General features: G+C 37.3%; 1 non-coding gene across 1 annotated transcript; it reads right to left on the reverse strand.

Annotated features, from left to right (window-relative positions):
• Positions 1-6,976: 6,976 nt before the first annotated feature.
• LOC149501208 (U1 spliceosomal RNA) lies at positions 6,977-7,143 on the reverse strand. Its single transcript, XR_016324419.1, has one exon. It is a non-coding gene; the product is annotated as a U1 spliceosomal RNA (small nuclear RNA).
• Between the last annotated feature and the right edge of the window lie 6,060 nt (positions 7,144-13,203).

Consider the following 13,203-nt stretch of genomic DNA (forward strand, 5'->3'; position numbering starts at 1 on the left):
AACAGGTTAACTATTAACCTTTATTTAATGCAGGTTTTGAACCGTATTCTTTGAAGGAGACGATTATATTCAAATCAATCTGTATTGACATAGCAATAACATTTTTTTGTCCAAATGCACAGATTGCCACCTTTGATAATAGACGACTCAAATATACAAATACAAATATTAATGCTAAATTCACAGCAAAAAATTTATAAATGTTATTTATTAACTTATTAAAAACGCTATACGTGCGCACACCAAGACACGTCCGTACAGGTTGATGCCTAATACTTATTATAATCAAATTGCGCAAATAGTCGGTATTCCGACGCTCCGCACTTTGTATGCATTAATAGCGAGTCGATCTATCGACGGATCGCGTTCAAAAGGTTAAAACTACTTTTAGCGTTTAATCCCGCTTTTTTTACTGTCTTCATATTAATTCCGAACAATATAATCATACTAGTGATGTTTACAAACTATTGTTCAAAGAATCGATTGCTCACCCTATATTGAAACTGATGACGGCGCCCGCATCCCAAAGACACTCATAAAAACTATTGATCGATACTTTTTTTTAATTAAAATGAGGGGTTTGGTTAATTCAACCAAGTTTGGGAAACGATTTCTTACGAAAATATAATGTTTTAAGTTAAATCATCTATCGAATTATTTGATATAACGATTTTTTATTTGTTCCTTTCCGATTTGTTATTTTTTTTTTATTGCCCTTGTAGGCAGACGAGCATACGGCCCACCTGATGCTGAGTGGTTACCGTCGCCCATGGACTTCAGCAATGCCAGGGGCAGAGCCAAGCCGCTACCTACCGCTTAATACTCTCTACAAGCCTCGTTTGAAGAAAGGCATGTCATAGCGCTCGGGAAACACCGTGGAGGGGAAGCTCATTCCATATCCGGATGGTACGTAGAAAAAAATATTTCTGGAAACGCACTGTGGATGAACGCAGTAACTCCAGGTAGTATGGATGAACTCTACTCCGGTGGCGGGCGGTGCCATGGTAAAACGAGATGCCGGTATCATCTCGAACAATTCCTCAGAGCACTCCCCATGGAACATACGGTACAAAATACAGAGGGAACCGAAGTCCCTCCGCAGACCCAGAGGTTCCAAACGATCCGTGAGAATGGGATTAAAATCTTGTTATATCTAAGTTGCACTGTATCATTAGAAAAGTGTCCTATGGAGGGACTATTTCGATTTACTTATTTTGAAGTTTCTTTTACTGTATCCGTTTTTGGCTCTATGATTGGCATTTTATTTTAATAAAAAATTACTAAAAATTTAGATTTTGAAAAAACAATTTTTTTTAAATATATTTTTCGTTTTCCTGGTCTTTTTATTGCGTAGAGGGGTGAATGAGCTCACAGCTCTCGGGAAACAAAAACTAAATTATACTTATTAATCAGACTTGCGCACCGAAGTTTTCAGTGTTCCGTTATCTTTACCTTTCAGTTGGTTGACTAGTACATTAGACTAATAAATTCAGCACTTACCTGAAACAAAATTAGAATAAATTAGGATAAACAATATTGACGTAAATATTCACATTTCATCCACACTACAAGTGCATTACAGAAATCATTTGAAGTCGTCGTGGCCTAAAGGATAATACGTCCGGTGCATTCGTGTTGAGCGATGCACCGGTTTTCGAATCTCAGGCGGGTACCAGTTTTTCTAATGAAATACGTACTCAACAAATGTTCACGATTGACTTGCATGGTGAAGGAATAGCATCGTGTAATAAAAAATCAAACCCGCAAAATTATAATTTGCGTAATTACTGGTGGTAGAACCTCTTGCGAGTCCGCGCGGGTAGGTACCACCACCCTGTCTATTGCTGCCGTGAAGCAGTAATGCGTTTCGGTTTGAAGGGTGGGACAGCCGTTGTAATTAACTTAAGACCTTGGAACTTATATCTCAAGGTGGGTGGCGAATTTACGTTGTAGATGTCTATGAGCTCTAGTAACCACTTAACACCAGGTGGGTTGTGAATTCGTCCACCCATCTAAGAAAAATAATAATAATTTCTTTACACACAATTTAAATTGGGAAAACACAGCCATGGTAACACTCAATGCGGACCAGCGATTTGGAGGTGATAGGTATACGAGTAACCACTCACCATCAAGTGGGCCGTATGTAGGTCTGATTACAAAAACAATACGCGAATGAAAAAAAAAATTGAATTACAAATAGGTATGCGATTTAGATTGAAACACCAATAATAATAATTATTAAATTTGTTACAAAACAACATAATATCTAAGTGTTTTCGAACTCCCACGAAAATAACGTGTTCCATATAATAATAATATATTTCATAGTATAATCGATTAAACTATAAATAAAATTATCTTTCCCGGCGCGTGGATTTATGGTTTTTACCGCCATATGGGAAACAAACATGGCGCGCCCGGGATGTGGTCATTTCGGATATCCTTTTGAGATGAAACAAGATCAGCTTACGAGAATAGCGGTAACGTATAATATTTAGATATTATAGTTGTTAATATATTTTTTTCTCACGACAAATCTTCTAATCATGAATTATGCAAACCAGCTAATATTTTTTTATGTCAACAGTATTATTATTTTTATTACAAGTACGGTTAAAAACAAGGTAAAATATTAACATCATAATAATAACATTCTCAGCAAGAGTTCATACATTAAAGTGTGGTTTGTTGAAATCAAAGCGGAGTTTTACATTACAGCGCCATCTAACGGCATTTCTATGTACGAAATTTGTTTTAAGCAGATCTTAGATGCGTAAGTAACTGTAGCGTCCGCGTAAAACGCAACACATTCTACTAAAGTTTCGATAGATGTCGTTAGTATATTATAAATAAAATCTCATTTTAATACGAATTAATTTATTTTTTGTGTGTCAGTAGCAAAGTAAAAAAACACTACTAAACTATATATTACATCACGAATCAATGACATTTCTTAATACCAAATTAAGAATTAGTAGAATAAAGTATTGATGCCAACACAAAACCGGCTTTCACTCATCAACGACCTCAAAATGTAAATTTCGAAATATAAATCATTGACCTTTCTAGGTCACAGAATCAGCTGCATATTAAATTGAGGATAAAGTTATCGTATCGTTTTAATCGATTTGGAAAATCGATTTTATTCGGACGAGAATTGCTCAATAGTTTTAGTTTTGTTTGAATTAGTTTTTTTGTTTTGCTTTGTTTGAATTATCTGAGAAGTAGGTAAGTACATCGTTGTTATTCTTTTAGTTGCACACGATGATTTCGCGATTACCGGTGTGCTTAGTGCGAGTTTTGTCGTCAGGTTTGAGCCCAGTGAGCTCACCTACAAATTCAGCGAATCTAGAATAACCCCTCGAGGTTACTAGAGTAGAAAGAAAGCGAGGTTTTTAATACTACGTTTGCCGTTAAAGGCGCTGTTCCAACTCCACATACAAATTTGAGTTAACTTTAACGAGCTCGAGAAGTTAAAAAACTCGCACTAAGCACACTAATGACTGTCGCCTCTGATAGGTTACAGAAGGTAGAAGACGACGCAACTTGAATGTCGCTATTCATCTTGAAAAAAGATTGAAAGAAGTTCCACTTACGCATGCATTAAAACTGAAATCACATAATAATATCATTAGATGAGCCGTGAGCTCGTCCACCCATCTTTTTTTTTCTTTTTTTTCCTACCTATGCTGATAGCCTTGAGAGGCTATTTCAGCTTCACCCTAACGTTTGCAGGTGAGCTCACGGGGCTCAAATCGGAGTGTTGCTAACACTGACCCTAGCAAGAGCAGTGCTTAGCAGAATCTACCACCGGATCGGAAACGCGACCCATTGAGAAGATCCGGTGAGAAACTCAGTGGGCTAATCACCCATCTAAGCAAAATAAAAAAAAGTCAAAATTATCAAGTATCTTACAATACATTCTAATATCGAAATTTATTTCTATTTTTACTGCAACACAATAAGCGTTTCCCTTTAATGGGACAGCTGTACGTGGGACACTACTGAGACCGCGACCTCATGTCTCAAAGTGAATGACAGCATTCTCGTTTTTTTTTATAAATAAAACATTACTGGTGTCCCGGAGATCTTTCCAGTTTCACCGGGACATGTTGGCGAGCACAGACTCAGCCAGGAGGGATGGGATTTGCTAACAGCTGCGCGAGCGCCTCCGAAGAAGACCTAACAAGTCAAGGGCAGCTGCTTCGCGAATTAATCTACTATCGGATCGGAATCGTGACCCGCTGAGAAGATCCGGCGAGAAACTCAGCAGACTGGCTGGCATTCACGTTGCGATATCCCCGGTAACCCATTGTTACAAAACGAACAAAATTAACAAAGAAAATTATTTTTAATTTGTTTGACATGCATGACACATGTATGTCTACGGACCACATATCGTATGACATAATTGATATTTTCTGTTCCGGATCACAAAATGTGTGTGTTTTAATCAATTTAACGTAACATATAAAAGATTAAAGTATATTCCACTTTCATTAATTAAAACTAATTTTACGGGTTAATCTCGCTTTAGAATTAACTTTCATTCAGTATGTTGCCTAACTCTGCCAAAAGAACTTTCGTTATATAACATTATTAAGGCAATAAATTATATTCGATTTATGTACGAGTATGAATGGGGACGAATTATTTAGTCTATTTATTTATTTTTCCTAGTTATTCGCTGGTAGTCTAAGGAGCTATTCCAGCTTCACACGGACGGATAGGTGAGCTCACGGGCTCAGCCTGAGGAGAATATTTGCTAAGACTAGCCCTAGCAAGAGCAGTGCTTTTTTTCCTACCTATGCTGATAGCCTTGAGAGGCTATTTCAGCTTCTCCTTGACGTGTAGGGGAGCTCACGGGGCTCAAGCCGAGAGTGTTGCTAACACGAACCCTAGCAAGAGCAGTGCTTCGTAGAATCTACGGAATCGGAAACGCGACCCACTGAGAAGATCCAGTGAGAAACTCAGTGGGCTGTGTCTATAGGTAAATTCACTCGTCGAGCCCCTTTGTCGCAAGCGATGAGTTCGATGTGGACGGTGATTGGTGCTTGTGGTACCTAAAAGCATCTTTAATGGATCGGGAGGATCCGTAATGACGTGTTTAGGGTGACGTCGACTGTTTACCATTCGGTCTACAGGATCGGGTATGTAGTAGTGCTTCGCTGAATCTACTACAGTATCGGAATCGCAACCCGCTCAGAAGATCCGGCGAGAAACATAATGGGCATATTCAGTCTACTTTCGATGCGTTCACGTATTAAACAAAACAAAAAAATATAGACCCATATTCAATGAGCGAGGTTTTAATACGCGTTTAGATAAACCAACCAGTCGAAAGAATTAGAGGGAACGAAACAAAAATTCCACAATTTTATATGATACTAGCTGACCCGGCAGACTTCGTAGTGCCTCAATCGATAGATAAAAGACCGACGGGGGACACATTAAAGGAAGAAACAAAAAAATATTTAATTCCGAACATTTTACATACTTATTTACCTTTTAAACCTTCTCTGGACTTCCACAAATAATTTAAGACCAAAATTAGCCAAATCGGTCCAGCCGTTATCGAGTTTTAGCGAGACTAACGAACAGCTATTCATTTTTATATATATAGAAGATTCAATAGGCTTGAAGTAAAACGATGATGTACGACTGTCTACAAGCCTAAGGTTAAGAAGCCTCCTCGAAATATTACGGGTTAAAGTATGAAATTGCCAATTTGTACTGAAAAATTGAAATGCGTTTTTTTTTTCATTACACATATTTATTTAATCAAAATGAAATATGTAACGTAAATGCAGCCATCCATCTTTAGATATGAGTTCTAAGATCTCGGTATAGTTACAACGGCTGCCCCGCCCTTCAAACCGAAACGCATTACTGCTTCACAGCTGAAATAGGCAGGGTATCTTAACAATAATCAGCACGGTTTTGCGTATCGAGCTAGATATACAAATACATGGTGATGGATATTTTAAGGAATCCGTCTCGAAAAAAACAGAAATCCTCGTAAGTTCATCCCGCCGCCGGACCGTTCGTTGTCCCAGCTATTTTACTCGCAAACTATTGGCCCGGCATTAATAAATGAGTTAGGCAGGGGTGGTGTTAGGGGTATCAAGTAGTGGGGCCATTCAGGATAAAATAAACAATCAGTTGTTGTTTCTTAATTTTTTATACTTTTATTAGCTTCAGACGTATGTATCTGTGTTTGTAACGGAATCTTTGAACATGATTTTGAGCCCCTTCAAAACGTCGGATTAGCTCGAAATTTGGTATACTTATTAAGGACCGATGACAATACGAAATTTAAAAAAAATATTGAAAAAAAAGTTGTAAGAATTGAAATTCAACTAAAAAATGAAAAATAAATAATAGTTTAAAAAAACTAACAAAATACGCTTTTATAGAAAATCCAACTGAAAATAGAAAATAAATTTTAATAAATTTGAATTAAAAATAATGTAAGAAAAAATGATTTTATTGTAAAAAAGCGTGGGGTGCATGGTATCAGTAGTTATTCATGAGTAGTTATATTTTATGAACAGATATGAGTAGAAGGATTATTTTGATAATATCTTGAAAAGCACCCCACGCTATTTTTAATTAAAATTTATTAAAATTTATTTTCTATTTCTAGTTTGATTTTCTATAAAAGCGTATTTTGTTAGTTTTTTTAAACTATCATTTATTCCTGGTCGGTATTAAGTTCCTTATCTTATTTAAGACGGAGCAGTGTGCTTAGTGTGATTTTTTTAACGTTTTCGATAGCGTAAAAGTTAACTCAAATTGTCTGATCAAATGTCAATAAATGTCAAATTGTATTGTATCAAATACATGGTAGTGTTTTTTTTGAATTGATTTAAAGTATTTTTTATGCATCATATAATAAAAAAAGATGTGTGGTGTCGTGGGACACCGGATGAGAATGAAATTCCTATAAAAATATTAATTTTAAGTTCTATTCGAAATATAAAGAGAATAATTATTCGGGTATACATTTTTTATTTTGATTTTTTTATTGATAAAAATAAAAATAATCGCAAGGGTCAATCACTCCGCAGTGCAATGGAGCAGCCTCGCCCTGGGGGAACCGCCTGCATGATCACGGTATCCCCTACACCAGGTAAGTATGATTTAATAGGAGAAATACGAGAACGTCCATCAACTTTGTAACGTCTCCGTCACTGCGATTCAGGAATTGTTGAATTTACGTGCAGCGACATCTGTTTATAGCAAATTAAATTGAAAAAATCTTACGTTACGGACTTTTTTTCCCGGTTAGAATACCCCTCCGCATCGTCCTATAAGGAACTTCTTTCAAAAAAAAAACATTCTACAGTATTTATCCATCTATATTCTGTATAAATGTGAGACATTTCATACTTCTCCGTGCGCGCAATTTTCGTAAAAAGGGGTACAAAGTTTTTGCTTCACTTATTATTATATAGATAGCCCCCATCTCAAGTCCGCCTAAATGAGGACCTGAGCTGGACGTTTATAAGTAGACGTGCCAGCATTCCTCGTGGCTCCGTCGCGAATCGAGTTTGGTACGACGCCAAACTGTCTGCCCCACTTAACCGTTGTATTTCTGTTTGGTTCGAAACTCATTTGGAAATGAACATTTCTTTTTTTCAAATTCGCCGAATTCTCCGATACAAGCTCTACTGAAATGAAGAATAAACGACTCTTATATTGTCTAATATCCACGATAATATCTAAACGCAACAGGATATTTTTTTGAACACGAAAATCAACAAAGTTAACCTTTGTCTGCATGCCAATTTTCCTATTTTAACCCTTCGAGCGCGATCCGTCGATAGATCGACTCTATTAATGTGTATAAAGTGCGGAGCGTCGGAATATCGACTATTTGCGCAGTTTGATTATAGGTATTAGGGTACCGACCTGTATACAGACGTATCTTAGCGCGCATGTATAATGTTTATAAGTTAATGACTTTTATAAATAACCATTTAAAATTAATTTGCTGTGAATATAGCATTTTTTATTTTATTTTAAGCTTTATTTATTATAATGTACTTTTTTTTAAATCCTATAGCGATTTCTGCAAAGTATGTGAATATAAGTTCAGCACAAAAAGTGTTAATAATAAAATATCTTTTTTTCATTTCATACTAAACAATTTGTTCGTAATATTTCATTGTGACAGATATTACAACAGATTTAAGTTTAAGTGTATCTGACGATACAATTAGATCCCGTTTTGTTGTTTACGAGACCAATTTATATTTGTACAATAATTTGTTTAGAGAAGAAGTAAAGAAGCGGGAATGTTTCCCTCGCAAATTTTTGAAGCGACAGATTATGTTAAAACCACAGAGTAGTTAGCTCAAATGGATTAGTTTAGTATAGATTATACACGACACACAGAAACGGCAAAGGCGTTAACGGTTAGTTAAAATAACCACATCCATACGTGGATATAATTTCGCAGAGTATGTCTGGGCGTGGGCGGTACTACAAAGCGGTTATAATGTCAATAACGGTTTATAGATGCGCCCAGGCGCCCATTACTGGTGCGTCAGATCGAAACGCGACCGTTGAAGGAGAATCCAGCACGGCAGTGACAATCTTCAGGACTAAATCTGCCGCGAAGCCTGACACCGCTATGATTCTTTTTTTATGAATAAAGGGTTACTGGTAAAAAAATATAATTTCGGATATTGTTCTACAATACTCTTTCCTTCACTGCTTTGATCCCCGTTTAGTACGTCTACAATATGGCCGTAGATTATTTTTCTGTTACAAACAGAAGAGCTTTTATTATATCTATCAAAATCCAGGTACACAAACTTTGATTATAGTTTCAAATTTACATGTAATATTTATTTTTTCATTGTGACAGTATTTATGGACAAATAGTGTATTTAAAGAAAACTAGCGCCCCCATAATTGCTTTTTATTTATTTTATGTTTGAGAGATTACTGGTGGCCCGGAGGCCTTCCCAGCTTCACCAGGACAGGTGGGCGAGCAAAGGTTCAGCCAGGAGATGTTGAATATTATTTTTTTGATTTGATTTGAATGAATCTACTACCGGATCGGAATCGCGACCCGGTGAGAAGATCCGGCGAGAAACTCAGCGGGCTGATGCATGGGTTAGGTTACACGTTGATCTCTTTGCCGAGTTCGACGAGTACGGTTACCGGGGTCTCCAAGCCCGCTCCTAGTGTTAGAGCTGAAGGCGTCTAATGCATGCAATGTAGTGGTGGTAAAGGGTCATGTTTGCCCTCACGGGTATTTATAACCATTCTGCCGTGAACTTGCTGCAGTGCGTTCTGTCCTGAAGGGTGGAGCAGCCGTTATAATAAGGTACAATATGTGTAGAGCGCTGACGTCACTATTACAGGACGAATCTTGAATTTTCATAATTATTTATGTCCGTGGCAAAGGGTTCTGGCGCCAGCGAGAGAAGTGTTGGCAGGGTCATCGAAGCGTCATTAGCCGGAACGAATGACCGGTCATTAGAACGCCGAAATATATAATACATGCGTAATCACCATCGTAAAACACTTTAAATCCGTACTACCTATTTCATTACGCAGTGATTACAGTAACGCGCTATTGTTCGGTGATAGTCGGTCGTTACTTCGAATCCAGGCTAATGTTTACTTGTAATATGCGTTGGGCAATCGTCAAAATCTCTGGTTTGTTAATGATTTTTTTGTGGGTAGTTGTTTTTTTTTGTCCACCAATGCGCTTTTCGATACATCGTACCTGTGTGCTTAGTGCGAGTTTTCTAACGTTCTCGATAGCGTAAAAGTTAACTCAAATATGTATGCAGTTGCAATAGCGCACCTAGCGGCAAGCATGGGCAAACGTTGTACTTACTAATTGAAGTACTTACGCATTTGTTTATTATAATACAACGGCTGCCTAACCCTTCAAACCGAAACGCATCACTGCTTCACGGCAGAAATAGGCAGGGCGGTGGTACCTACCCGTGCGGACTCACTACACGTCCTACCACCGGTCCTTACTTACGCAAATTATAATTTTGCGGGTTTGATTTTTATTACACGATGTTATTCCTTCACCATGAAAGTCAATCCTAGATCCGTCCCTAGATAAGTCCTTACGGATCCATCAGGTCCAAAAACCCTTGAATTAGACGCCTTCAGCTCTAACACTAGGGCTTAGGGACCCCGGTAACCGTACTCGTCAAACGATTAAAATGTCCCACTCCTCTTGGCTGAGACTTTGCTCGCCCACCTGATGTTATGAAACTGGAACAGTCTACGGGCCACCATTAATCCCTTAAAAAATAAATTATTATAAAAAGTTTATAATTAAAATAACTTTTTTTTTTATTGCTTCACGATTCACGCCCCAACAAATATATTTTTTTTTTTATTGCTTTGATGGGTGGACGAGCTCACAGTCCACCTGGTGTTAAGTGGTTACTGGAGCCCATAGACATCTACAACGTAAATGCGCCACCCACCTCGAGATATAAGTTATAAGGTCTCTAGTTACAACGGCTGCCCCACCCTTCGAACCGAAACGCATTACCGCTTCACGGCAGAAATGGGCAGGGTGGTGGTACCCACCCGCACGGACTCACAAGAGGTTCCACCACCAGTACTTTTACGTAAAAAAATTATATACGACTCCCGTAATCTAAGGAAAACACAAAATTGTGTCTTCTGTTTGTAGAACACGGCATGTGTTTGTAGGCTATTTATTTTAGATTCGTCACTAAAGTTGAGCAGATGCACTGACGGCGTGAGGTTACAAGACTAAATTGGATTGTATTATTAGTTAAACAGACGTCACACTCTTCAAATAGAACTGTTTGGTGGCAGAAATATTCATAAGAGCGAAAGAAGCCCTAGAACTTCATTTGTAATTAATTTGTCAACACTCAGAATCTATTTTAAAATGACGCATCATTTCGTCTGAGTGGAATATAATGAGCTTCAGGAATATAAAACAGGAATGGGAAGGCCTCCGGGAGTTTATTCATCAGCCTCCACAACTCTGGGAGGCGGGACGATCAGTGTTGCTAGAGGTGAAATTTGGTTTGCCTAATTTTCTTTACGTTGTTTTTTTACTTTATGTGGACACAGAAGTTAAAGGCTCATTTGTTGTTACGTCGTCACCGAAGCTCATGGAGATCACAAGATGACGCAATCTCATAACAGTAACAAAATAGAGTGCATGATTGCTTTGCGATAGATATAAGCAAAGTGATCCTACCTAATGCGAGTTCATATTACGCACTAGCGCTGCATACTAGATTTAAGAATTCCACAAATAGAAATCAAATAGAAGTGTAAATCTAAAAAAAAATATGTAAAATAATCCTAAATAATAATAAATAACCTTAAATAATAATAAATTATGTAATATCACAATATCAAAATAAAAATCTGTGCATCAAATCTATTGGGAACGTGGCAACACTAGTTACAAGGTCTTCATAGGTGGAGGTTTATGGAGGGTGCGAGGGTGAAGCTCCAATATACCAATCTTGTTAGAATTAACCCTGACCTTTAGAGATCTGGCTGGAATAACATTTCATAAGAACAGCAATCCGTGTTGGAGGTTTAACGTCAGGGAATGTTGAAATATATAGACTGTAGTGTTGTCTCTTTATTATTTAAAAATTTTTTTCCAGTGCCTCTTCAATCCTGAAGGTTGGCCGTTAGCTTCCTGTATTCATTTCTGTCAGCAGCCAGCCGAAACAGCTGTTCGACGGAGGAAATACCGGTCCACTCCCGGATATTCCGGAACCATGACTTTTTTCTTCGCCCAGCACGTCTCTTTCCGTCCACTTTGCCCATCATTATCAGCTGCAGCAGCATGTATCAATCGTATTAATTAGTATATTCTATCTTGCGCCTTGATAGAAGGCAACATTTTCCGGGAAATATGAACGCGCTGAAGCACGGTTTCGTTCCTGATAATTTTAATTATACAGACGTTCAAATTGTTGAAACGATGATAATTAGTGATTTAGATCCAATGAGTTTGTGTACGACCACCATGTGCGTCCGGTGTCAACAAGATAATGTCTTGACGTTCGCCCCCCATGACAAACGCAATTCCATTCGGTGTTACCCGATCTTAATTAAAATTAGCATTCAATCGAATATAAAATCGTTAACCTTTATCGAAATAACAGATATTTATCAACGATTATATAAATAAAAAATAAATATAATACAACTGCCAAAATCTTCATTAACTAACTAGCTATACCCGACCGCTTCGCTGGGCATTTAAAATTAACATTATTATTTCTCACCCCCACAAAGATTCTCATTATTAACGCCCCCGCAGCTGGTGTAGGGAGTCCAACACTCAAATAAATATTAGCCTATCCATTAAGTACATGTATTTTCTTCACGGATACCAAGTTTCAAGTCAATCGGATGCACGGTTCAGTAGTTATAACGGAACATCCGTAAAAACCACTGTAGATTTATACATTAGTATAGCTAATGTATCCTCGTTAATTTTCAGGGTTACGTCACTCAGCTCGACAATACCTTTAATAATTATTTTAATATTATCCAATACCAAGAGGTGTAAAAAAAATACTTAGTATGATTTGCGTTAAATCTATATTTCTCAAAATTTTAACGTCTTAAAAGGTACATTGCCCTACTTATGCAATTGTTAGCATTTTGTAAGCGTTTCGCTAATTAGTACGTTAATGTACCAAACGGTAACAAGGTCAATGCACGCGCACAAGCTCAAGTCTCGTTGAGAGCGATTAGCGTTTTAATATACAGGTTTTTAAGGGATTAAACTAACGTGGTAACTGAGACCTTTAAGGTCAAGTCTTATTTTAATTTTAATGATACCTTTTTTTATATGAAATATGATACTATGAAATGAAATGAAGTTGATTATTATATACAACATGGCATGAAATGAAATGATATGGGATGAAGTATAATCTCAGTAAAATGGTGGTCAGTAAAATGAGACTTTTTCAATGGGCTTTTTCGAAGATCCCGAGAAGTTACGTTCAGCAACGTTTATTTCATTTTCCCGCATTTGTGCACTTTCACAGATATTAAACGGTTAATAAACCATCGTTATTACACATTTAAACCTGAAGAAACACTAATTAGACAAAATAAAACAAAATCACACAACTTCACTTCTCGCGTTCCCGCCAAAAAGTCCTTAATATACAGGTGGCGTTTTTCTTCGTATTA

Source organism: Bombyx mandarina, chromosome 16 (genome assembly GCF_030267445.1).
Source record: "Bombyx mandarina strain Sakado chromosome 16, ASM3026744v2".
Classification (NCBI taxonomy): domain Eukaryota; kingdom Metazoa; phylum Arthropoda; class Insecta; order Lepidoptera; family Bombycidae; genus Bombyx; species Bombyx mandarina.